This window comes from Schistocerca nitens, chromosome 7 (genome assembly GCF_023898315.1).
Source record: "Schistocerca nitens isolate TAMUIC-IGC-003100 chromosome 7, iqSchNite1.1, whole genome shotgun sequence".
Classification (NCBI taxonomy): domain Eukaryota; kingdom Metazoa; phylum Arthropoda; class Insecta; order Orthoptera; family Acrididae; genus Schistocerca; species Schistocerca nitens.
The window spans coordinates 516,740,161-516,767,772 of record NC_064620.1 but is presented as its reverse complement, the minus strand read 5'-3'; positions in this window follow the sequence as shown (position 1 = coordinate 516,767,772).

Below are 27,612 nucleotides of genomic sequence, written 5' to 3'. Positions count from 1 at the left end.
TAGCAGCAGCGCGATTCCGGACTGAAGCGCCTAAAACGCCTTGGCCACAGCGGCCGGCCGATTTCAGTTGATTTCCTTTTTCGTGACCACTTGTTTCAAAACTAGCACTTCGGCATTTGCGTGGTGATTGAAAGGAGCAAGCGTTGTACGAACTTTCTTGGAAAGTAGTCTACCATCCTCCGATTTCCAGTTGTGGCTGCACAAACTTTCTCGGAAAATCAAGTACAGCAACAGGACCTACTCTTTGTCGTCTCCTATTTCCGGGCCAGTATGGTTAACGCAGGGGCTAGTTAGAATCAATGATTCTGAAATCATTATAGGCACTGAAAGCTGGCTAAACCCGGAGATAAGCTCACCGGAAATTTTTGCGAAGAACCTAACGGTATTCCGAAAGGATAGGCTAAACACGGTTGGCGGTGACGTGTTTGTTGCTGTTAGAAGTAGTTTATTCTGCCGCGAAATTGAAGTAGATAGTTCCTGAAAGTTAGTATGGGCAGAGGTCATTGTTTGCTACCGGAATAAAATAATAATTGGATCCTTTTACCGACCTCCCAATTCAGATGATACAGTTGCTGCAAGGTTCTAAGAAAACTTGAGTTTGATTTCAAAGACGTACACAACTCATACGATTATAGTTGGTGGTGACTTTAATTTACCCTCGATATGTTGGCGAAAATACATGTTTAATTCCGGAGGTACGCATACAACATCATCCGAAATTGTGCTAAACGCACTTTCTGAAAATTATTTCGAACAATTAGTTCATGAGCCCACGCGAATAGTAAACGGTTGTGAAAACACACTTTACCTCTTAGCAACAAATTTGTTGCCAAATGTAGACTCAGTGATACACCACTAAAATGTTTCGCTGTAATGTTATACGGAAATAAATAATCTCTTTTTGTGTAGTGTTTGGTATATTAGCATTTTAAAGTACGTTCGAAAGACATTCCATTTCAAAATTAATAAAAACGATCTAAAATTACCTCTGTTTTTCAAAACTGTCATACAACTGCGATAAATACGTTTCTTTAATCAGCTGTTGAAACATACTGGGAGCTTTCAGATACAAAATCAAGTGATGAACAGGAAGCATGTGGTGTAAAGCATAAGCTACAATCGAGGACAGCAAGTTTAGTTAATTTTCTGAGCTAGAAAAAAATAAAATTTGTGTGTAGCGTATATCCTTCGCGAGGACTGAGGAAGATATTTGTGGATCCCTATGATGCAACAAAAAAGGAGCACTTGTTGGAATGGGAAACATCAATTTCACAAGGTTTTCCACTAAAGAGTTTTGAAGTGTTTTGAAGTAATTGTAGGAAAACAAACAGTTGCTTACGCCCCCTTCTTCTGTATTCTGACAGTCGCAGAAACGGTTATCCTTGAGACCTACAGAATGTAGGGGGGCATGTTGAACTACGGTTGATTAGTAGCAAGTTAGTTTTCAGCTTCCTGCTCGTCTGAAATTTTCGATGACAGGAGTACCTTCTAACTACTGGTCGGATCGCAGAGTCTCATAGACTTAACAGCCAGTTTGTGCAGCCACAACTGGAAATCGGAGGATGGTAGACTGACGTTCATCACACAGCCAGAACCATGGCATTCTTCGCAAACTTTTCTATTTTGTCGTCTAAACCAAACATACATGATCTGAGTCTCACATGAAGTAGATTCTCATGCCTGTTCGTTAATTTTTCAGTGCTTCTCGTAAAATTCCAGATACCTGAATATTCATTTTACTGTTCCAGTTTCCAATTTTAATAGATTCGAACACACTTTTTGAGTCCGAGACTACCCCAGATTCTGGAGCCTCGCGTAAAACCAAATATCAGAGCCTTTCGAATTGCTATCGTTTCTGCAGTAAAAATTGAACAACATTGTCGCAAACTAAGTTCCTTGGAATACTTCAGCTACGGGAGAAGTAATACGGATCTTACTGCTGCAGTCTCTTGAAGTCGAAAGCAGTCATTATAAACGTGAACAAAGCGCGTCGGTACAGATTAATGCAGGTAATGAAACTTGAACTCATTGTGCCAAAGCAATTTTTTATAATACTGTAATAGTGAACATCAAAGTTTCCCGACTGATGGAACGGGTTTCTAACTGGGTGTACGGATGTATCTGTTTGAACCCAACTGTAGACGCTGTGCAATGAGCCTAATGCTTCCACTACTTGAGGGCAAAGATTACATCTTTGCAATTTACACCTTTTGTGCATAAGACTCATTCCTCGTAGGAGTGTGATCAGTCTGTTATTGTGCTGCTGTCCCCCTTTGCTATTAAAAGGTCTCGCCAAGTACCGACGTCGAACAGACAGCGGAGTTTCAACAACTTCTCCTAGTAAAACATTCGTGGAAGTTGATCGCATGGCTCCAAGGCATACAAACCGGCATACGAATCGTACTAAGTCAAGCTTACGAAGTGCACCTTTAGCAACACTATGATATAAGGAGCATTCTAATCGATGATACAGCGGACTAAAAGAATGTTACGGTCTGCACACCATCAAGTTCCAGCTGGGGGCCTCATTGTGTTAATGCTGTATTCTCTTTTCTTGGCTACAGAGAGGCTGAAGAGAACTACAGAAAATTTCTTAGTTAAGCTGTTAACTCGTCGGCATTCATCCAGCCGTTGAACGGGTAAATGGCTGAAGCCAGGCATAGAGATTTGGCCTTTAAGTGTAGAAAAAAAAGGCTTAAATCATCTGCGTACTGGAGAGTTTCAATGGCGCAATGATGATGAATATCTCATTCGTATATTAAACACAGAATAATGCCAGGATTTGAACACTGAGGGAGTCCTGTTGAGTTTGTATGAGTAATTTGTTTTTGGAATCTTTCACGCATTTGGAAAGGTTCGAACACTAAACGAAATAATTTTGCCTGTTGCTGAAAACACGAAAAATTTCAGAGAGCAGATTAAAAAAGCTGTCTAGTGTTCTTTCATTCTTTGGATATCTAAAATAGTTTTCATCATCATAGTCCCACTGAACGTATAGCATTGCTCGAAGTTTATAACGCATTATTTGCTCTTATGTCAGGAAAAAAAGATACGTCTATTAAAGCAGACTTCACAGTTTTAAGAGATTTTTGCAACAAACGGAGTTTAAGGTCAAGTACTGTACTTGTCGGAGCCAGTCCACAAAAAATTCCAACTTCGTGATTGCTACGTGGTGCACGTTTGAGGCACCGTCATTGCTGGCGTAATGTAGAAGCTCTGAATCATACGCATTGTGATACTGTTTTGGTTTCGCAGGTGCTACGCATCATCTTGTGTTGCCCGTGTCTTCCCTGCAGGAAGAAATCGAAGAAAACGAAGAAACCGATACCTTATGTGGAGCGCTACACAAGTAGAAAACAGTGGACGAAAGACCTTGATGCCGGAATAATGGACCTGAACATGGTGAGCAATTCCAAGGTGTATCAAAAACTCCGCAGTGATGTTAAAGCATTATTGAAATTAGTAATAATGCTTACTCTAGTAGCATACACTGTTCTTTAACTTCCCGAATTTTTTCAATATTCCAACTATTGGTTTTAGTTTTCTGCTTTATATTAAATCTTTAAAAAAATGGTTCAAATGGCTCTGAGCACTATGGGACTCAACTGCTGTGGTCATAAGTCCCCTAGAACTTAGAACTACTTAAACCTAACTAACCTAAGGACAGCACACAACACCCAGCCATCACGAGGCAGAGAAAATCCCTGACCCCGCCGGGAATCGAACCCGGGAACCCGGGCGTGGGAAGCGAGAACGCTACCGCACGACCACGAGATGCGGGCATTCTGTTCACTACTATTATTACTTTCCGTAGCAATATTATCATAAATATACGTTTTAAATGGATTTGTGTTGAATATATTTGGCTTAAGTTGACCACAAACTTAACTGCATACAGGCCTTACATATACACTGATCAGACAAAACATGTGACGACCTACATAATTGTCGGTATGTCCATCCTTGGCACAGATAACAGCGGCCATGTGTCGTGGCATGGAACTAATGAGGCCTTGGTAGGTCACTGAAGGGAGAGAGCGATGAATTCTGTCGCCACGTTTAATCACATCCCAGATGTGATCGATCGCGTTCAGATCTGGAGGTTTGTGGAGCCAGCACATCAATTGGAACTCGCCACTGTGTTCCTCAAACCACGCCATCACACTTTAGGCCTTGTGACATGGCGCATTACTTGTTGAAAGATGCCACTGGCGTCGGGAAACATGATCACCATGAAGGGGTGTACCTGGTCAACAACCAGTGTAAGATACTCCTTGGCTGTCATAGTACCTTGCAACAAGCTCCACTGAACCCAAGGATTGCCATGTGAATATTCCCCAGAACACAGTGAAGCTGCCAGCTTATCTCCACCCGCAGTACATGTGTCAAGGAGCTGTTCTCCTGGAAGACGACGGATTTGAGCCCGCCCGTCAGCCTGATGAAAATGGTGTCAGGTTTAATCAGACCACGAAACGCTCTGCCACTGCGCCAACGTCCAGTGCCGATAGTCACGTACCAAAAAAATGGTTCAAATGGCTCTGAGCACTATGGGACTCAACTGCTGAGGTCATTAGTCCCCTAGAACTTAGAACTAGTTAAACCTAACTAACCTAAGGACATCACAAACATCCATGTCCGAGGCAGGATTCGAACCTGCGACCGCAGCGGTCTTGCGGTTCCAGACTGCAGCGCCTTTAACCGCACGGCCACTTCGGCCGGCAGTCACGTACCCATTTCAGTCGTAGTTGCCGATGTCGTGTGTTAACACTGACACTTACATGCGTCGTTGGGTGTAGAGGCCCATTGTTAGGAGTGTTCAGTGTACGGCACACGCACTTGTACTCTCCCCAGATTTTAAGTCTGATGTTAGTTCCTCCACAGTTTGCTGCCTGTCGTGTTTTACAAGTCCGCCCAGCCAACGGCGTCTGACATCTGTAATGAGGCGTGGCCGCCCATCCCCACGACGTCTGGACGTGGTTTTACCTTGTTTTCGCCACGTGTTGAGGACACCTACCATAGCACTTCTCGAACGCCAGATAAGTCGTGCAGTTTCCAAAGTGCTCGTGCGGAGCGTCCGAGTCATAACAATCTGCCCTCGGTCAAACCGAGACAGATCACGCGCCTTCTCCATTCTACACAAGAACAGCACTCTCACAGATAGTACAGGGTGTTTCAAAAATGACCGGTATATTTGAAACGGCAATAAAAACTAAACGAGCAGCGATAGAAATACACCGTTTGTTGCAGTATGCTTGGGACAACAGTACATTTTCAGGCAGAAAAACTTTCGAAATTACAGTAGTTACAATTTTCAACAACAGATGGCGCTGCGGTCTGGGAAACTCTATAGTACGATATTTTCCACATATCCACCATGCGTAGCAATAATATGGCGTAGTCTCTGAATGAAATTACCCGAAACCTTTGACAACGTGTCTGGCGGAATGGCTTCACATGCAGATGAGATGTATTGCTTGAGCTGTTCAATTGTTTCTTGATTCTGGCGGTACACCTGGTCTTTCAAGTGTCCCCACAGAAAGAAGTCACAGGGGTTCATGTCTGGCGAATAGGGAGGCCAATCCACGCCGCCTCCTGTATGTTTCGGGTAGCCCAAAGCAATCACACGATCATCGAAATATTCATTCAGGAAATTAAAGACGTCGGCCGTGCGATGTGGCCGGGCACCATCTTGCATAAACCACGAGGTGTTCGCAGTGTCGTCTAGGGCAGTTTGTACCGCCACAAATTCACGAAGAATGTCCAGATAGCGTGATGCAGTAATCGTTTCGGATCTGAAAAATGGGCCAATGATTCCTTTGGAAGAAATGGCGGCCCAGACCAGTACTTTTTGAGGATGCAGAGACGATGGGACTGCAACATGGGGCTTTTCGGTTCCCCATATGCGCCAGTTCTGTTTATTGACGAAGCCGTCCAGGTAAAAATAAGCTTCGTCAGTAAACCAAATGCTGCCCACATGCATATCGCCGTCATCAATCCTGTGCACTATATCGTTAGCGAGTGTCTCTCGTGCAGCAATGGTAGCGGCGCTGAGGGGTTGCCACGTTTGAATTTTGTATGGATAGAGGTGTAAACTCTGGCGCATGAGACGATACGTGGACGTTGGCGTCATTTGGACCGCAGCTGCAACACGCCGAACGGAAACCCGAGGCCGCTGTTGGATCACCTGCTGCACTAGCTGCGCGTTGCCCTCTGTGGTTGCCGTACGCGGTCGCCCTACCTTTCCAGCACGTTCATCCGTCACGTTCCCAGTCCGTTGAAATTTTTCAAACAGATCCTTTATTGTTTCGCTTTTCGGTCCTTTGGTTACATTAAACCTCCGTTGAAAACTTCGTTTTGTTGCAACAACACTGTGTTCTAGGCGGTGGAATTCCAACACCAGAAAAATCCTCTGTTCTAAGGAATAAACCATGTTGTCTACAGCACACTTGCGCGTTGTGAACAGCACACGCTTACAGCAGAAAGACGACGTACAGAATGGCGCACCCACAGACTGCGTTGTCTTCTATATCTTTCACATCACTTGCAGCGCGCCGGACGGAGTGTCCGAGCGGTTCTAGGCGCTTCAGTCTGGAACCACGCGGCCGCTACGGTCGCAGGTTCGAGTCCTGCCTCGGGCATGGATGTGTGTGTCGTCCTTAGGTTAGTTAGGTTTAAGTAGCTCTAAGTTCTAGGGGACTGATGACCTCAGATGTTAAGTCCCATTGTGCTCAGAGCCATTTGAACTATTTGAACTTGCAGCGCCATCTGTTGTTGAAAATTGTAACTACTGTAATTTCGAAAGTTTGTCCGCCTGAAAATGTACTGTTGTCCCAAGCATATTGCAACAAACGGTGTATTTCTATCGCTGCTCGTTTAGTTTTTATTGCCGTTTCAAATATACCGGTCATTTTTGAAACACCCTGTACATGCACTGTGCGTGTGTCTGACTAGCAGTCATTCCTCACCATGTGACGCCGCTATCGACTGGATCGGTTTATATCGATAGTAAGTCGGGGTCATAATGTTCTGTCTGATCGGTGTATATGACTTGTGCTATAGTAAGAACTAAATAAAACAGCATCAGGTACGTAATACCGTAAGTGAGAACAGACAGTACATCACGTTCTTAGATAATCAGTCTCTGCACTAACTGATATTTACGTTCTTGGGCTAATATTCTCATGATTGTGAACTTATTATACCCAGCGCAGGCTAAGGTCCGCGTATTTCAATGTTGTCTTTAGATACACCCACCCTTGTCCCCTTCATATGCTTCCTAAAATTGGAACTATACTAATGAATAAAATGTTCTCGGGTTTCTAACCGCATCAATTGCTTAAAACTACACGAGCTTTCGGCCAAGCACTCCTTGGCCATTGTCAAGTGGTATGACTGCCAGTGGGCTGTTGGTGCGCCCTTATATACGCTAGCTGCCGGCTGTGACGTCACTGGTGCCCGTGACATTGCCATATATGGGCATGTTTTGAGTCGGCGTTCGATGTGCCCTCTTCAACCGCGCGATCGCTGGATACTACGCAGCGCTGAGCTGCAAGCCACCGTCTCTGTTCAGGGTGTTTGCGGTAATTTTTATTTCAATAGCTTCCTTTCTTAAACTGTCGCAGAAGCTGTTAGTGCGAGACACGACAGAGGTATCGTCAAATCTTACGTGGTGGCGGTTTTCTAACGCATGCTCAGCTAACGCAGATTTCTCTGGATAGCGTAGGCGATAATACCTCTCGTGTTCTTTCCTACTTGTTCCACAGTGCGCACTGTTTGTCCGATGTACTTCTGTCCACATTCACAAGGTATTTCGTAGACTCCAGGTGTTCTGAGACCTAGTGCGTCTCTAACTGGTCTCAGTAACTGACAGATTTTCGTTGGAGGCCTAAAGATTGATTTCATCTTGTGTCTTTTCAACAGGCGGCTTATCTTGCCCGACACAGAGCCACAGAATGGCAGCAAAGCAAGTTTCATTTCCTGGTCTTCGTCGTTGGTCTTATTCTGATATTTCCCAGAAATCATTTCTTTCACTTGATGGGCGCTGTAGCCATTATTCCTGAAAACCTTGCGTAGGTGGCTCAGTTCATGGGGAAGGTTATCGTCGTCTGATATTACTCTTGCACGATGCACCAATGTTTGTAATACTGTGCGCTTCTGTGTTGGATGATGGCTGGTGGCTGGTGGAACTATACTGTTTCCTTTTGGCGAAGTTGGATTTATATTAACTCATCAGATTTCCTAATGACTCTTCGCCACATAAAATTATTTTAGCCTTTTCGTTCTATGTCCATCTTCTTACCTACTTTCATAGCTCTCATAAAATTACCTTCTAAAGAACATCGTATGTGAGCCGTGAGACTTGCAATCTGCCAGTCATTTATCTACTTTCATGACTCTCATAAAATTACTTCTAAATAACTATATATTTGAACTATGAGCTTTATGATTTGCTTAGTGTAGTGTGATATTAGTTTAGGGTTGTGAGTCAATTTCCTTTTCTTCATTTTTATGTGTATTTACCAGCTGAGTATACGGCGACGCCCAGGTATTTATTTATCCCAATATCCTATTAGAAAGGAAATAAATATACACCTTTTCTCTCTCCTCTCTTCCACCTGCCTCCTCACATACTATTTGATTCTAATTTGACCACTCCCCTTCACCATCTCCCTCATGCCCACCACCCCTACTCCCCTTGCCTCTATCCGTCTACTTCTACCACTTCTCTCTGCTCATCTTCTCTTTCCACCTCTCTCTGTCCATCTACTTGTCCAGTCTTACTCCGTTCACTTTCTCCTCCCCCACTATGTTCATGTATTCCTCCCCCTTTCTCTCTGTTCGTATTTCCCTATCTCACTGTCCAACACACCTGCCCCTCCTGTCTAAATGGCTCTGAGCACTATGCGATTTAACTTCTGAGGTCATCAGTCGCCTAGAACTTAGAACTAATTAAACCTAACTAACCTAAGGACATCACACACATCCATGCCCGAGGCAGGATTCGAACCTGCGACCGTAGCGCTCTCTCGGCTCCAGACTGTAGCGCCTAGAACCGCACGGCCACTCCGGCCAGCCCCTCCTGTCTCACTTTCATATTCATCTTCCCCGCACTCTGTCCATCTTCTCTGCCATGTCCCGATGTCCAACTCCCCCTTTCCCTCTCCAACTGTCCATCTCTTCATCGCCCCTCTCTCGGTCTCACCTGCATGTATACCCCCTGGAACACATTCTGGCACACGCAGAAAATGCCAGGCCTGTAGGGAAATCTAGCTGTCAGTGGTTAACAAACAATTTTGAAACACACCACGCACCCTAAGGGAGCTGGGAATCACTTATCCTATAGTACTGCTTCCTGGGCAATACAGTACATGGTATGTGTACAAATATTGGTTGAAATTGATCCAGTGGTTTAGGAGGAGACGCAGAATATACCCACACATACATACATCCGCTTGTATATATGTATGTGATATGATATCTGCTAATAGTATGATATTCATCCTGAGTCAATCATTATGAATGCATATTACCTACCGTTATCCAACTCTCGCCGATTGTGAGTAGCGGAAGGTCTGTTCCAAAAATAGGTATAACAGACGCAGAAAATGAATGACAATCGTAACATGTTGTGGGGAAAGCAAACCAAAGACTGATAAATATTGGCAGAACAGAATGAGATTTCCACTCTGCAGCGGAGTGTGCGCTGATTGTAACTTCCTGGCAGATTAAAACTGTGTGCCGGACCGAGACTCGAACTCGGGGCCTTTGCCTTTCGCGGGCAAGTGCTCTACTAGTGTGTCCGGCACACAGTTTTAATCTGCCAGAAAGTTTCATTGGCAGAACACTCAAAAAATGCAATAAGTCTCCTAAATAGAGTGTTTTTACTATGCTTGTCCGCCCTCTTCTGGAGTGTTGTTGTCCAACGTGAGATTCGCGTCAGACGAGATTGACGGAGACCATCAAAGAAGTTCAAAGAAGGCAACTCATTTTGAATCATCGCGAAGTATGGGAGGGAATGGCACGGATATGATACGCGATTTGGGATAGCGATGATTAAAACAAAGGCGTTTTTCGATGCGATTGTATCTTCCGATGAAATTTCAATCACCAAGTTTCTCCTCAGAGCGTGAAAATATTCCTCCCACATAAGGAGGAATGATCACCATACTAAAATAAGAGAAATCAGAAGCCTCACGGAAAGATTTAAGTGTTCGTTTTCCCGCGTGCTGTTCGAGAGTGGAACGCTAGAAATATAGCTCGAAGGTGGTGCGGTGAACCGTCTGCAAGTCACTAATTATGAATTTCAGAGTAGGCATGTACATGTAGATGAATACTCGAAAGCAGAAGCAAGAAACGAATGCGAACAGAATGTCACAGCAAATAGAATACATTTTCCCTCTTTCTTCTGTTATGTTGATAGTGTCCTTCTGTATCCATTTGCAGGTAAACGAGATTTGTGAGAACACAGTGCACACTCATACCAATGGGGACTGCAGTGGTACAGGCTCTTCCATTCATTCACACACAGTGAACGGAGACCTCATTGAGGACACATGCCAACTTCATGGGGGAAGGATGTGTCTCATACCAGCAATATACACTATGTGATCAAAGGTATCCAGACACCTGGCTGAAATTGACTTACAAGTTCGTGTTGCCCCTACATCGGTAATGCTGGAATTCACTATGGTGCTGGCCCACCTTTAGCCTTAATGACAGCTTCTACTCTCGCAGGCGTACGTCCAATCAGGTGCTGGAAGGTTTCTTGAGGAATGACAACCCATTCTTCATGGAGTGCTGCACTGAGGAGAAGTATCGATGTCGGTCGGTGAGGCCTGCCCCGAAGTCGGCGTTCCAAAACATCCCAAAGGTGTTCTATGATTCAGGCGAGGACTCTGTGCAGGTCAACAAATTTTGGTACACATATCTGTTACGCTCTGGAAAAAAAAATATTGTGAGGTGAGGACCACCAGCCACCTATTCTGGTGGGAGTGATAACGTGGAGGGAAGGAGGAGATGGATATATAGGGAGTGGGAATCAGGAGATGGAACAGGTAGGGGGAGGAGGCAATGGACAGAGAGAGGTGGAGGGGGAAATGGACAGAGATAGGAGAAAGGAGATGGACAGTGGAAGGAAAGAGGAAGAGAAAGACAGTGACAGTAGAGAAGAGATAGGCAGAGAGAGGGGAGAATAAGTGGACAGAGAGAGGGGAAGGAGAAAATGGAGTGTGTAATGGGAGAGGAGAAGACTGACCAATAGAGGGATGGAATAAGACAGAGGAGGGATGAAGAAATGGAATGAGAGGGGGGAGAAAGACATGGATAGAGGGTGATGGAGTACATAGATAGACAGGGGAGCAGAGAGAAACGACGAGCAAATGGATAGAGGGGGAAGGAGTAGATGGATGGAGAGATTGGTGGGAGAAGATGGACATAGTGAAGGGCAGAAAGAGATAGACAGAGAGTAAGGGTGGGGGAGGGGGGGGCTCACAACCCCCAACGAATAACGCGTCCCAGAAAGCGACGTCGCAACGAACGTTGACCGTAGAAACAAGAGGAGCGCTTCATTCTTCCTTTCGAAACCGTTATGGAGGATAATTCTGACTACGTTAATAATAAAATCCAATGTGACCAATTGAAACAAGTGTGCTCCCGTAAACAGACTCTTTATTTGCGCTTTGTATGAAAAAGTAAGAGCTAATGGTAGCGTACATCAGTGGTATGGGATAAATGGACGAAAATTTTGATGCACTTGGATAAAGCGAACCAGAGGTTTCCCATGTTTCAAGGTACATTTTCTTGAAGAGATAATACGTAGACCAAACGCCATCCTACAACTATTAGACGTCATCAGGAACTGCATCTAAGTAAAAGCATCACGATATGAAGACGTCAGTATCGAATAGCAAACTGTTACCAGGAATATGGAATTTGTTTTCTCGGCTCACGACAACAGAAAGCTCCCACCGAGAAAGAGTTACTTAATGAACGCCGGCCGGAGTGGCCGAGCGGTGCTAGGCGCTACAGTCTGGAACCGCGCTACTGCTACGGTCGCAGGTTCGAATGCTGCCTCGGGCATGGATGTGTGTGCTGTCCTTAGGTTAGTTAGGTTTAAGTAGTTCTAAGTTCTAGGGGACTGATGACCTAAGATGTTAAGTCCCATAGTGCTCAGAGCCGTTTGAACCATTTGAACTTAATGAACGAATGAGGCACTGGGTGAATTACCTTCTGTCCCAGCTTAAAGCAGATCTGCTTGACGACCTGAAATTTTCTGATGGCGTTGCTTACAGCAGCATTTATTTTGAGGTTATTCGAGCTAAGCTTAGCTGTGAAAATGTGAGTCAAGGGTGGAACCAAACACGGATGCTTGTACACCACAGGCTCTTTCCTAGCCACATATGCCACACAGCGAGACGCAAATGTCCAAACACGACGTCCGAAGATAGTGAACCAGCGCAATGTCAAGTTTGTAGGCTTACTTCGCTGCGAAAGCCTCACCTGTGTCCCAGACAAGCATTCTGTGATACCAGTTTCAGCATCAAAAATGTAATCCGTGCAAACGTGTCATTCAGCAACAGTGACCGTGCGAATAGTTTCGGAGTTGCCATGATCTACCAAAAGACAGGATATTTCCTCACAAAAAGGACAATGACTCTTTCAGTCAATGCGTATCCCCACGTAGTCTCTGTGATAAGACTATAAAATCATCGTCAACTCGTTAACACATGAGCTCTTAAGGAGACGTAGCCCGAGTAATAGTTTACATTAGTGCTTAAAGGGTACCGTTGGCGCATAATAGAAAAATGATCATTGGAAATTCTGAACAAATCGAAAGTATTGTAGAATGATGCCCTCTGGAACCTATCTACTGGCTAATCGTTCGTCTGGTATCCATCACAACGCTCCTTCTGTTTATTAGTAGGGTAAATTTGATTGAAAGCTGTGGAGCCTACGATTACTTGCTTGTTTTTCCATCTGATAACATCGCTACATTAATAATTTTTTAGTAATATCTGTGTTTCATTGGTAATTGTTATTGTATCTTTATGGTTCCAGCACCTCCGCGGAGGTGCAAATGCCGTATAACAGAACAATTATTAAAAAGAATAACAATGTAAATAGGGAGAAATGGCTCAAATATTGTGAGCGTGACTAATTAAAAAGAAAGAGACCATTAATAACTTTAGAGCAACTGTACAGTTTCAGAAACTAATACAGCGTGCGATGAATCTGAATGTATTATACACGGCAATATTTATTCCATCAAATTTATCAGGACATTTAATTTATTTGTTATTAACGAGATATTAATTTAATTAGTTTAATTCGGTAGATGATTTAGGGTAGTGTTATTGACATTAACGTATATTTTCGTTAGCAAGCTTTCATGTTTGCATTTACTTACATAACTGACTATGTACTTAGTATACATATCTATGCATACACATGTACTGTTGTAATTAGTAGACAAAACGTCAACACAGACGTTACGCACACATCGGGCCACAACTAATGCATTATGGTTTTAGAACATGAGTCTCTTCTTCACGAGCTAATCTTTTTATATCAGTATGTTTACCACACTGAATCGGCGATAATTGCTTAACCCATAAATGCATAGTGTTGCATATCTGGAACATTGATTATAAAACTGTTTTGTGCGCCTCCAGTGGGAATGTTGTGAACTAATATGTGTTTAACAGATGCATCAGTGTGTCTAGAAAGTGGCTGTGGTGTTAGTTGTGTCAAGGTTGGCTGCAGTGTGAACTTGTATTCACTACTTTGCTTGTGCTTGTAGTAAATCGTGGTGTTCAAATATCGCGTTTTTTTGAAATTGTGTTTTCCATATTAAGAGCCACTTTTGAGGAGAAAAAATCACACCAACTAAGACAGGTGTGTAGAAACATATTAAGCACAATAAAATTGCCCAAACTTTCCAAATTTGAATTATAAATAACAATGGCCGTATGCTGCGTATGTGCAACATCGCGTGAAAGCTGACAAACCATGTCGCTGTGACCATTTTATGTTCTTGTGACTTTTGCATGAATATTTTTAATCACTGATCTTTTATGGCAATTGGACATTATTGTATACGGTATTATAGGTGCTATGGTATCTAATTGTTGGTCACTGATTTTTAGGTTATGGATCGATTGTTCAATCACAGTGGTATTTTGAAGAAAAATATTTCTCCAGAAGAAGTAAGACAGCTACTAGATTTACCTTCTGGCAGTGATGATGATTACTTAAATGACTTCAGTAGTTGCAGTGATGATGATCCTTCAGTAAATCCAAATGATTTATTTGGTTATGGCAGTTTTGACAGTGATTACTCGGCTGAAGATAGAACAGAAACTGTTGAGTTATCCCATGTATTTCCAAGTACTTCACAAAGGGTGGATAATGGTCACGTTTTTCACTCTGTTGCGCCACTAACTGATCATAATTATGACAAAAGTATTGATTCTTGACAAAACCAATCACAGACGTTTTGTTTGAGGATCAAAAGAAGTTCAAGGGAAACTTAGATTATTCTGAAGAAATAAAAAGTTTGAAAAACACCATATTAGTTTTTCAAATATTTTTTCAAAGATGAACTGTTTCAAAAAATTAAAGATGAAAGTATGCTATATATTTCACAAAACCTTCCAACTAAAGTCTTTCGAATAACATGATCTGATGTGAAAAAATATATTGGGATCTGCTTATTGACATCTGTTACCAATGGTAGCAACATTCGAGATTTTTGGAATGATATAATTGGAAATGATTGGATGAAGAAGACTATGTCTTTGAATACATTTGAAAAAATTCGAGCACTTCTGCATTTTAATGATAATTCTAAACAGATTCCTAAAGGTGAGCCAGGGTATGATAAATTGTATAAAATCAGGCCAATTATTGAATAACTGATGGAAAGCTTTTCATCAGTTAGAATGGACGAGTGTTTGTCACTCGATGAACAAATGTGTGCAACAAAACTGAAACACAGTCTTCAACAGTAGATTCAAAACAAACCTCATAAATGGGGGTACAAGTTGTTTATTCTTTCCTCAACCACAGGATTTGCCTACAAATTTGAGATCTTCTTTGGACAAGAGAACAATCCTGCTAGTAGATTACCAGCAGAACCAGATTTGGGTGCAAGCTCAAATGTTGTTGTCAGACTTGTGAGGCACATTCCGAAATATTTCAATTATAAAATTTATTTTGACATCTATTATACATCAGTACCTGTTGTGGTGTATTTGCATAAACAGGGCATATTGTCTCCAGGGACAGTCCGAAGAAACCGAATTCCTGATCGCAAATTACCAACAGAGAAGAAGCTAAGTAAGCTACCCAGAGGTACATGAGAAGAATTTATAGCCATTGTGGATGGCGTGGACATCTCTTCTGTGATATGGAAGGACAACAAATGTGTGACTCCTCTGTCAACATTCACAGGGAATTGCCAGAAACTAAAGTAAGATGCTATGAACGAAGTTTAAGAGCCCACAAGGAAGTTGACTGTCCTGAAATTGTGACAGTGTATAACAAACACAGTGTATAAGTCAAATCCAAGAAGTGGTATTTCAGACTGTTTTACCACTTGCTTGATCTTGCAGTTATAAATGCCTGGATCTTTTACAAGGAAATACTACTGATGAAGAGACCTTCTGAAAAACCCTTGCATCAGAAGCGCTTCGAGCTTGAGTTGGTACAATGTCTTTGTAGCCTAGGAAGATGTGGACCAAAGAGGGGTAGACCAAGTAATGAAATTCAGAATCAACTGGAGGCAAGAAAGAAGAAGTGTTACAGGGCTGTTGTCCCACCACAAGATGTCCGAAGTGACTCCAGTGATCATTGGCCTACGTGGAATACAAAAAGAAATAGATGCAAATTTCCAGGATATATTCATTACTTGGAGTAAATGTAATGCATACCTTTGTTTCAACAAGGACAAGAACTGCTACACTAATTTCCAGGGAAACGAGTTATACTCTTCGCTTTTGCAAAAAATTAATCATAATTCATTTACTATGGTACCGTTCCCATAATGTGTTAAATATATTTTCTTAAATAGATACAATGATGTTTGGATATGTATATAGTTTGATTTTCAATAAATAAATAAGAAACAACTATTAAAAAAACTGATGTCTTTTTATTATGTATTTTGTGGAATACCAACTGACTACTGTATATATACACACGATGTTGCATATATGCAACATCTCAAAAAAGTGCTTTTTTTGGAAAACTAGTGACACAGGAATTTTTGAACTATTCTTCCCTATGATTGTACCACTCATTGAACACGAAAAAAAATTTTTTTTTGAAAGATTAAAAAATTCATGCATTTAAGGGTTAATATATTCTAAACTTTGCATTTACACACAAGTTTTGCTTCCAAGTGGCTGGTTAATTATTCTTGTATTCCTTAGCACTAGCCCCATTAACATACTTCTAATCCTGTTGAGCACGTTCCGTTAAAAACTTACCTCACCTTTTCAGTCTTTTACGTCTTATTTCTCTAGTTTATTTGATTTCTTAATTCATAACAGCCACTTACAGCACCATATAACTTATTCTTTAAACTTTACACCTACGGACGATCTACGTTATATAAAATCTGTTCAAGCGTGTTAAGCCGAATCTCTAGAATATTACTGTTTGTTAGCTATATGCCATACTGTGTGAGTCAGTAATGGTAAAAAAAAAAAAAAAAAAAACCACGGTTTATGGAGTGTGGATGCTTCAGAGAGAAGAGGGAGCCAGAATATCCGTCCATCTTCGAGATCTTTCCCTGTCAACCGACTCCAGGTCCTGCCTCTCGCATCAACAAAGGAGAGAAGAATATGGACGATACAAGCAATTAGTAAACGAAGAAGCTTCACAAACGTTGTATACGAAACGGACCACAGACAATGCAATTTTTTTTTTTTGGTTCATAAGTCTGTTAACTTTTTTCATCTGTCTTCATGTGCTAATCATTTTATATCTTCCTGTGTACTAAATCTGCATGGGTAACAATCTGCTTTTATGTACTTAATTTTGCAAGTCTTCACATTTTTTCTCTTTCAAGTGTATTGTTCATTATTCCTGGCTGCCTTACAATTAGTCGCGTCAACCAACACTTATTCTGTTATCTGTGCCCCATTAAAACATTCTGTCGCCTTTTCATAGGTGTGCCTCTCAGTTCTCTACCTGTGTTTGATATATTAATTTCTGACAAACGTCTGTAGCATCGCATTTCACATTATTTACACACTTCAAAAAAAGTTTTGCATCACCCCAATTCCCAGAACTCCTGAAGATAGACGCTGACTGTGGATAATGTATCACAGACACAATCCATTTGACTGTTGAGAGATGGCACTAAACCCGCCCAAAAATGGAAACAACCATGCATGAGCAGCGCCTGTTAGACGGAGGGGGTCTGACAGCCGATCAGTTCCAGTCATTCCACCAGGAAGGAAGTGCAAGGCTCGTGTTATTTGTAGTTCAACGTTGCGTAGACGGTAAGTACCACAGTTCGATCGCGTCTGCATTTTTACCTTGTGCCAGGAAGGGCTCTCAACAAGGAAGTGTCCAGGCCTCTCGTAGTAAGCCAAACCGATGTTGTTCGGACATGGAGGAGATACAGAGAGACAGGAATTGCCGATGACATGCCTTGCTCAGGCCGCCCAAGGGCTACTACTGCAGTGGATGGCCGCTACCGATGGATTATGGCTCGGAGGAACCCCGACAGCAAGGCCACCATGTTGAATAATGCTTTTCGTGCAGCCACAGGACGTGGTGTTACGACTCAAACTGTGCGCAATAGGCTGCATGATGCGCAACTTCACTCCCGATGTCCATGGCGAGGTCCATCTTTGCAACCACGACACCATGCAGCGCGGTACAGATGGGCCCAGCAACATGCCGGATGAGCTGCTCAGGACTGACATCACGTTCTCTTCACCGATAAGTGTCGCATATGCCTTCAACCAGACAATCGTTGGAGTCGTGTTTGGAGGCAACCCGGTCAGGCTGAATGTCTTAGACACACTATTCAGCGAGTGCAACAAGGTGGAGATTCCCTGCTGTTTTGGGGTGGCATTATGTGGGGCCCACGTACTCCGCTGGTGGTCATGTAAGGCGCCGTAGCGGCTGTACGATACGTGAATGCCATCGTCCGACCGATAGTGCAACCATATCGGCATCATATTGGCGAGGCATTCGCCTTTATGGACAACAATTCACGCCCCCATCGTGGACATCTTGTGGATAACTTCCTTCAGGATAACGACATCGCTCGACTAGAGTGGCCAGCATGTTCTCCAGGCATGAACCCTATCGAACATGCCTGGGACAGACTAAAAAGGGCTGTTTATGGATGACGTGACCTATCAACCACTGTAAAGCATCTACGCCGAATCGCCGTTGAGGAGTGGGACAATCTGGAGCAGCCGTGCCTTGATGAACTTGTGGATAGTATGCCACGACGAATACAGGCATGCATCAATGCAAGAGGACGTGCCACTGGGTATTAGAGGTACCAGTTTGTACAAAAATCTGGACCACCACCACTGATGGTCTCGCAGTATGGTGGTACAACACGCAATGTGTGGTTTTCATGAGCAATAAAAAGGGCGGAAATTGTGTTTATGTTGATCTCTATTCCGATTTTCTGTACAGGTTCCAGAAATCTCGGAACCGAGGTGATGCAAAACTTTTTGTGATGTGTGTATTATCCACATTTACGGTCTGCTTAATTAATATACAGTCTATTTATCAAAGCTAAGTCAGTTTTCCAAAGTTCTCTACCTGTTAGACATATGCCATCCTAGCAGAATAAGAGATGGTAAAATCAAACCATCCACAGGGCCATGTTGTTGAACGCATCAAGATGAGAAAGGAGGCCGAAGAAATACCACCGTCTGATGTCCACGAGCGCAAACAGACTACACAGCGTCGCAATCGGTGCAAGAGACGCGAGAAGAAACTGGTCGCTCCGCCGCAGGGGGACCCCGCTAAGGTAAGTCAGTATCATTACTTCCATGAAGAGAAAGCAGGAGGACAGACTGGTTGAGAGCGAAGAAAGAGCAGCTTCTAGGACGTAAGGACGAATTTGGATTTTGCGCCATTTTGCCATATGATGGTTGGCAGCCGTGGTTTATTCATGTTTATTATCTGCGATACTTCCCATTAGTAGCTAGATAGTTTTTGTGTTTTGAGCGTTGTTGTCTGATGTTTATTTTCGTCATGGGGCAGCTGACAACTGAGTAGCGTATCCAACTGATAAAAAGTTATTACAAAATCGGTAAAAGTCCAACGGCAAAGGAAGATTGAGACCACTGGATCTGTTTCAAACTTCAAGAAAACAAGGCGGTTGCGTTCTGTTCGAACAGAAGAAAACATTGCTGTGGTGCATGACAATGTGACCGTAAGCCCCAAAAAATCGATTCGCCGACGAGTTAAACAATTGAATTTATCAGAAAGTTCACTGCATGAAATCCTTCCAAAATATCTGAAAATGTACGTGTGCAAGACTAAACTTACACAAGAGAAGATCATGGAGAGAGCCATCAGTTTGCTCAAAGGGTCTTGGCTCGACAAGCGGAGAACGAGAACTTCACAAAAAGAATAATTTTATCAGATGAGGCGCACTTCCACCTCGTCGATAAGCAGAACGGCTGAATCTGGGGTGAAGAAAATCCGTGAGTGGCTGTGGAAGATGAGACGCATCCACAACAGGCAACTATGTGGTGTGGGTTCCGGGCAGGAGCAGTGACCGCCCCGTTCTTTTTTTGAAAATAATGAGGAGGCTGCCGTTACTGTGAGCAGAAATCGTTACCGAAACATGGCTCCTGATTGGTTTTTCCCTCTTATTGATGAAAATGAGACTTTGGTTGCAACAAGATGGTGCGGCATGTCACACACCCCGTGAAAGGATTGCTCTGCTGAATGAAACGTTTACTGAAAAAAGTATCTCTTTGCGTGGCAACAAGGAATGCCCTGCCAGATCATCTGATCTTACGCCTTGTGACTTTTTTTGTAAGGATCTTTGGACTTGAAAGTGTACGTGAACAAACTGCAAACAATAAAGCAATTGAAGGATGAAATTAAGGTTAATAACGGCTTCCCACCAGTTGTTTGTAAACGCGTCACCGAGAACTTCAGTGAACGCATTCCTCATTGCCGAGCGGCCTTGGGTGCTCATATGGAGGATATAATTTTTCATACATAAATGCGAGAAGTTACTTAATGTGCTTGTTAAATAAGAACATTGCATTTTCAATAAATTTTCTATATATTATAGCAATTTAATATTCGTCCCTACTTCCCGGCCACACACTGCTTCTTGAACTGTACGCATTGCAGAATCAGCCACTCTGCCAGATCATATCTACCGAGAATTTCTGACACTCCAGACATGCCTCCTCGGCTGTAAATTCAGGAAGGGGAGTTTAGGAGATTCACTTTATTACAGTCAAATAATACATTGGTTACAAGACAGTGACGTATATATCTTGCGTCGTACGGATAATTATTACTGTGGGATAGTAACGTTCGATGCTGAAAAATAGCCACAGGTTCGGAATATAACACTCGTGTGAAACACTGTAGCTTCTAACAGCTTCATGTCCACAAGTTATAGACCTGCAGCTGTGTGAGTCATAACCACCTTTGATTACTATCAGTCGGAGACAAATATGTACATCAGTACTGCAGGCTCCAGGCGTTAGTGTAAGACTAGCAAACGACTTCCAGTTTCGACGAAGTCATTACAGATGTAGCTCGTGTTCGAAGTGTGCAAAGACGGGAAATGAAACCGTTTTTCCCGGGTTCGATTCCCGGCGGGGTCAGGGATTTTCTCTGCCTCGTGATGGCTGGGTGTTGTGTGCTGTCCTTAGGTTAGTTAGGTTTAAGTAGTTCTAAGTTCTAGGGGACTTATGACCACAGCAGTTGAGTCCCATAGTGCTCAGAGCCATTTGCACCATTTTGAAACCGTTTGACTCATTTCAAACGCAAGCGTGAGGATAACGCTTTTAAGTGTTTCATTGAAACTGTGAGAACCTCAGTTCGATTTGCCTACTGAATTTGACAAGCACATACCGATTTCGAGTAGTGCGCTTTAACCAAATCGCCCCTTCGTCTGGTTGCAGTTTCTTGTGAAAATGCCGTCTTTGTTCAGCTTGTCTCTTACAGAGACAGTGCGAGAGTTGAGCTGCTCCACTGACTGGCTCAGCAAAGGGTGAGCTTAAATACCTCTAGCTCCAATTTTACTTCTTTAGCTATTTGCTAACAATGAAAGAAGTTAGCGACATACTACCCACAAACCATTGTATCGTAGACTCGTCCACTCAGTTCCAGACTGAACGGAAATATCACATCAAACATAAAACTGCCATTTACGTAAATATTTGAATAAGTGATAAAACATAAACCTGACATATGCATAAATATCTGTACAATTGATATGGCCCCAAACTACTAGCGGAACTGAGCACCTCGTTAGGATCCACAGGAATGACACCACAAGCTGAAAGTCAATGACGCTGCAGATACACACAGATACACGATATGAGGCAGTACGCAACCGATGAAGTGCTCGGAAATAATTACAACAAACCAGCAATTTATGCCTGCGAGAAAGTAACGACTCGTCTAACGTAGATGGTAGAAACGGAATATCAAAGCAGAACACTTGCTAAGAATTGGTCAAAGTTAATCAGATGTCGTATACATTCCAACTGAATTAATGAAATTCTATATGACTGACACAAATGGCATAGCGAGAACAACTTTAAATTTCGTAAAACATACCTGCACATGAAGAGTATCCAGTTACACTTTCGTGCAGTCTTTTCTGGTCAGTTACACTAGCATCAGCAGTTCTTCCCGTGATGAGATAAACGAGACTTCGCAAATATATAATTTATCCAGACTATTTGTGTGAAACAGTATTAAGAGCAGTCGGCAGAGCACATACGATATCAATGGCACAAATCGTGAAACTGTTACTGTCCCGTACGGGAGCTAACCAAGGCTGGCCCAGGTGTCGCGGTGCAGGTTCTGACAGAGTTATTGCAAGAACCTAACCGAATGTCATCCCATCTGTATGTTCACTTCATCCATGGTCAGCGTTAATACTGATATTTTAGCACCTAAAGATACTAAGATCAAGGACAACGTACACGGGTACAAAGGGCTGCAACATAATACGTATGAACTGATAAAATTGTACTGCATTAATATTATTATAGAGGCTCTGATACTATAAAAGAACATCGTGAAAAACTAATATTATGTGTCACTAAATACTTTTAGTGTAAGGAGTAATGTATTATCAGGGTAACTGACGTATAGATAGTTAACAACTCCACATGATTTATTTTTAATTGAAACTAATAATTTGGCAAAAGATTCAGCGTAGCAATATAAACGTTTACGTATTCGTAAGGAAGCTCCCTTTCTGAAGTTACGACTAAACCTTTGACACACCCATTTGGATGTCAGAAACATCTGCACCAGTTGATCTTATCGAAATCGCTTCCTATAGGATTACATGACTTTAATTAATGGTACTGGACAACGGAAACTTAATAAATTGAATTTACTTTAAGAAAATTTTGGTCCTAACATATGTGGAGACATGGATGTTATAAGATTATAAAATAGGTAGTTTATGAAACTATGGAATGAAACAATGGTCACTATAAGACTTTGTATATTACACTGCGCTAAGACGTCATTTTAAAGAGGAGTGCACCGGGCGGAAAACTATTATGTTCATTAAGTATTAATTTCGGTTACAGAGTAATTAAAATATCAGTACCTTGGCCAAGACTGGTTAAAGAGTTTGGGGAAACAACCAGGTTCACGAAAGACGTACAATACTTGCCAAATATAAAATCTGAAGTAATCATGCTTGCACCCACTACCTTGATTGAGAACATGTTGCGCTCGATATTGCCAGTAAACTCACTTGAACTGAAAAGGTGAAAGTTCCATCGGAAATTTCAAATGACAGAGCACAGCAACCAGTCGTCCTTTTCTTTCAGGTTTTATTAGACATATCTAGATTTCGGAAGGTGTCTAGCCATTATCAACGCAATATTTTATGGTATCAATGCATGTCCTAATGTGTCAGTCACCTGTTGTTCGGGCTTCTGCCGCAGTTCGTTCAAGACGTATTTTATTAATGATGATGATGATCAATAGGAAATCTATACATGCTTCTTATAATCCGGCCACTGAACGCCGCTGTCGCTCACCATACTTAGCGTTAACCGCTGCCCGTGGGCGGCCGCTGTAGTGGCTGCACCACTGTCATCTGACCTGCACTGAAGGCTGCTCTCCCTGAGAGCCGAGAGTCTGTGGGCCTCTCTCAACTGATGTTCCACTAGAAAGTCTCTGATGGGAGTACGCGGGGACCGTTCTTGAACGATATGAAATTAAATCATCATTACTTCTGAACGGTTTGCGTTAGGACGTTCAAACTGCGTGGTTGGCCGTGGAGTATGGTGGGAATTAATGTGGTTTGGTTCAGCGACGAAGCCCACTTTCATTTCTATGTGTTCGTCAATAAGCAAAACTGGCGCATTTGGGGGTCTGAGAATCCGCATTTCACGATAGAAAAGTCTCTTTAACCTCAACAGCTGACTGCGTGGTGCGCAATGTCCAGTCACGAAAAAATCGGTGCGATATTCCTTGATGGCACGGTGACTACTGAACGGCACATGAAGGTTTCGGAAGACGATTTCAAATGGCTCTGAGTACCATGGGACTTAGTTTCTGAGGTCATAAGTCCCCGAGAACTTAGAACTACTTAAACCTGAACCTTAACATAGACAAATGTAATGTATTGCGAATACATAGTGTGGTGTCACCGCTAGACACCACACTTGCTAGGTGGTAACTTAAATCGGCCGCGGTCCTGTAGTACATGTCGGACCCGCGTGTCGCCACTGTGTAATCGCAAACCTAGCGCCACCACATGGCAGGTCACAAGACACGGACTAGACCTCGCCCCAGTTGTACGGACGACATAGCTTGCGACCAGACGTACGAAGCTTTCCTCTCATTTGCCGAGAGACAGATAGAATAGCCTTCAGCTTAGTCCATAGCTACTACCTAGCAAGGCGCCATTTGTATCAGTGCTTATAGCTTACTACTATTCAAGAGATGTATTCCAACAAGAGAATAAAAGTTAAGTAACATCTACGTACTTTTCTTCTTATTCATTAATAAGTCTCATGTTCCAGAACTTCAAGCCCGTCTGCGTTAGTTTAGCGTGCACCTAGCTACCTCATTGTGTCTATGCTGTATGAGCTAGACACAACACATAGAAAGAAGGATCCTTTATTGTATGATTATATGATAGCGGAACAAACACTGGTAGCAGTTACTTCTGTAAAATATCTGGGAATATGCGTGCGGAACGATTTGAAGTGGAATGATCATATAAAATTAATTGTTGGTAAGGCGGGTACCAGGTTGAGATTCATTGGGAGAGTCCTTAGAAAATGTAGTCCATCAACAAAGGACGTGGCTTACAAAACACTCGTTCGACCTATACTTGAGTATTGCTCATCAGTGTGGGATCCGTACCAGATCGGGTTGACGGAGGAGATAGAGAAGATCCAAAGAAGAGCGGCGCGTTTCGTCACAGGGTTATTTGGTAACCGTGATAGCGTTACGGAGATGTTTAATACACTCAAGTGGCAGACACTGCAAGAGAGGCGCTCTGCATCGCGGTGTAGCTTGCTCGCCAGGTTTCGAGAGGGTGCGTTTCTGGATGAGGTATCGAGTATATTGCTTCCCCCTACTTATACCTCCCGAGGAGATCACGAATGTAAAATTAGGGAGATTAGAGCGCGCACGGAGGCTTTCCGGTAGCCGTTCTTCCCGCGAACCATACGCGACTGGAACAGGAAAGGGAGGTAATGACAGTGGCACGTAAAGTGCCCTCCGCCACACACCGTTGGGAGGCTTGCGGAGTATAAATGTAGATGTAGATGTAGATGTAGAACCTAAGGACGTGACACACATCCATGCCCGAGGCAGGATTCGAACCTGAGACCGTAGCGGTCGCGCGGTACAGACTGTTGCGCCTAGAACCGCTCGGCCACCCCGGCCGGCGATGATTTCATCCCCATTATCCAAAGTGAGCCTGATGTCGACAAGATGTGGTTCATGCAAGACGGAGCTCGGCTCCATCGAAGCGGGAGAGTGTCTGATGCCCTGGAGTAGCACTCTGGGGACTACATACTGGCTCTGGGGTACCCAGAAGCCAGTGACATGGACCTCGATTGGCCGCCATATTCTCCGGATCTGAACACATACGACTCCTTTTTGTGGGGCTATATTAAAGACAAGGTGTATATCAATAACCCCAAAACCATTCCTGACCTGAAAACAGGGCGCCGGCCGAAGTGGCCGTGCGGTTGAAGGCGCTGCAGTCTGGAACCGCAAGACCGCTACGGTCGCAAGTTCGAATCCTGCCTCGGGCATGGATGTTTGTGATGTCCTTAGGTTAGTTAGGTTTAACTAGTTCTAAGTTCTGGGGGACTGATGACCTCAGCAGTTGAGTCCCATAGTGCTCAGAGCCATTTTTGAACCTGAAAACAGGCATTCAGGAGCTCATTGACAGCATCGATGTTCCGACACTTCAGAGCCTCATGCAGAATTTCGCTGTTCGTCTCCGCCACATTATCGCCAGTGATGGCAGACATATCGAAAATGTCATAACCTAAATCCCAATATCGGTAGTGACGTTTACATGTTGAATAGTATTTGTACGCCGTAGTTTGTAACTAATTTGCGTTTTTTCATATAGTTTAATAATTACCTCCCTGTATGATCTGCAGAGCGCTCTTACTAACAAAACATAAATTTTATCTACTTTTCTGTATGTGCGCAGTTTTCGATCACCAATAACTGCGATTCTCCTGAATGCCAACCGATCAGCTCGCTTGTAACAGTGCAAAAATCTCCCTTCCATATTCAATTTTAATACAGTCAACCAGTCATGACGTTCAATGCACCGGATCTCAGAAACAGGCAACGTATGGCTCCCACCATCTGTTCTACGAGGGTAATCCCAAAAGTAAGGTCTCATGTTTTTTATAAGTACATAGACCTGTTTATTTGTACAATGGTTTACATCAGTTTACAGCTTGAACATTTAGCTGTTTTTCGACATAATCACCATTTCTGTCGATGCGTTTTTGTAGACGCTGTGGCAGTTTTTGTATGCTCATGTCATACCAGCTTGCCGCCATGCTGTTCAGAAAGTTATGAACCTTTTCTTTCACCTCGTCGTCGGAGCTGAATCGCTTTCCGGCCAAATGTTCATTTAATCTAGGGAACAGGTGATGGTTACGGGGCGCCAAGTCAGGAGTTGGTGATTATGTTCCACTGAAACTGTTGCAGGAGAGCAACGGTTTGCCGAGCGATGTGTGGGAGAGCGTTGTCATGGAGAATGTATACGCCCTTGCTCAACATTCCTCTTCTCCGGTTCTGAACTGCCCGTTTGAGTTTTTTCAGAGTCTCAAAGTGCCTGTCAGCGTTAATTGTGGTCTCAGCGATTCAGCTCCGACGACGAGGTGAAAGAAGAGGTTCATAACTTTCCGAACAGCATGGCGGCGAGCTGGTATGACATGGACATACAAAAACTGCTCCAGCGTCTACAAAAATGCATCGACAGAAATGGTGATTATGTCGAAAAACAGCTAAATGTTCAAGCTGTAAACTGATGTAAACCATTGTAGAAATAAACAGGTCTATGTACTTATAAAAAAATAGTAGACCTTACTTTTGGGATTACCCTCGTATATCACGTTACAGCCAACCAGGCCTTCTCTCTGTACATACAAGTGAGTTCTGTTCTTTCACTCCAGAATTTATTTACATTCTCCTATGGTAGCTGCTCGTACTGTTTCTTAGCACAGCCAACAACTGTTCAGTTAGCTTCGCACCAGCCTGAGATCTCTGGGTACAGAGCGAGGTGGCGCCTTGGTTAGCACACTGGACTCGCATTCGGGAGGACGACGGTTCAAACCCGCGTCCGGCCATCCTGATTTAGATTTTCCGTGATTTCAATTAATCTTTCGGGCAAATGCCGGGATGGTTCCTTTGATACGGCACGGTCGATTTTCTTCCCCATCCTCCCTTAATCCGTTAAAACCGATGGCCTTGCTGTTTGGACCCCTCCCCTCGAATCAACCAACCAGCCAACCATCTCTTGGTGCCGTGTTGTTAAGCATATAAGATCCAGATGGCCTCTCCTACCAGTCCACTTCAGAGATCTTATCTTTGCGTCTCCCATGGAGCTCAGTCCACATGCAGTATACTGGACCCACCTTTTACCTGACTGCTCCCTCCCCTCTTCTAGTGGCGGCGCCTGCCCTCTGAACAGAGCTGCGGCCCTGTTAGCGGACTGATACCGACCCACAATCCCTTGTTCTGGTGGCCTGTGTTCAACAGGTAGTCAGTAGTCGGATTCCTAGCTGCACGTTTAAACAATCGCCCAGATTCAGAAAATAATATAGAAATCTGTTATTAGGTATGACAATCACTGACGTCAGTCTCAACAATACTCAAACTTTTATTTCTTGTTGGAAATTGATTTAGATT